The sequence below is a fragment of the Chrysochloris asiatica genome, unplaced genomic scaffold (assembly GCF_000296735.1).
Source record: "Chrysochloris asiatica unplaced genomic scaffold, ChrAsi1.0 scaffold00063, whole genome shotgun sequence".
In the NCBI taxonomy this organism is placed as follows: domain Eukaryota; kingdom Metazoa; phylum Chordata; class Mammalia; order Afrosoricida; family Chrysochloridae; genus Chrysochloris; species Chrysochloris asiatica.
The window spans coordinates 10,193,202-10,193,721 of NW_006408581.1; positions in this window are offsets into that span (position 1 = coordinate 10,193,202).

Below are 520 nucleotides of genomic sequence, written 5' to 3' on the forward strand. Positions count from 1 at the left end.
TGAAGGGACTTAATTGCTTGCCTTGATGACTCCCTGGTGAAAAACTTTCTTGTTCTTATAGTAGCCAATCATGCTGCCATATTTGTTTTGGATTTTTCCTGCTGATCTTTCTTTGAAGATGTGTCTTCTTTTGTTCTAGCTGTTCCAGGCTGGTCTGTTTGTCCTTTCTAGTTGGAATGTCCTACCTCAAAATGTTCCAGATGGGGCTCAGTATTCCACCTAAGGTCCTATACAGTACAAAGGCTCCACAAGAAGCCTATCTCACTGGGCAAGTTTTATAACCCCTTTTATGTATTCCAGTTTGTTATAGGCTGAAGGTGGATTTACAAGCGTTCTGTAATCATGTTTCTCAACATTCCTTTCTATCCCACTCAAGTGTCTATTTTAAAATAGTATGCAAGGGAAACCAATGTTCATAAGACAGTCAAGCATCTTAACATTATTTGCCCTCTCCTTGCCTGAATTACTATCTCACAGAGCCCTGTTGTTCCAAGTTTGAGCATACATCAATATTTACTTC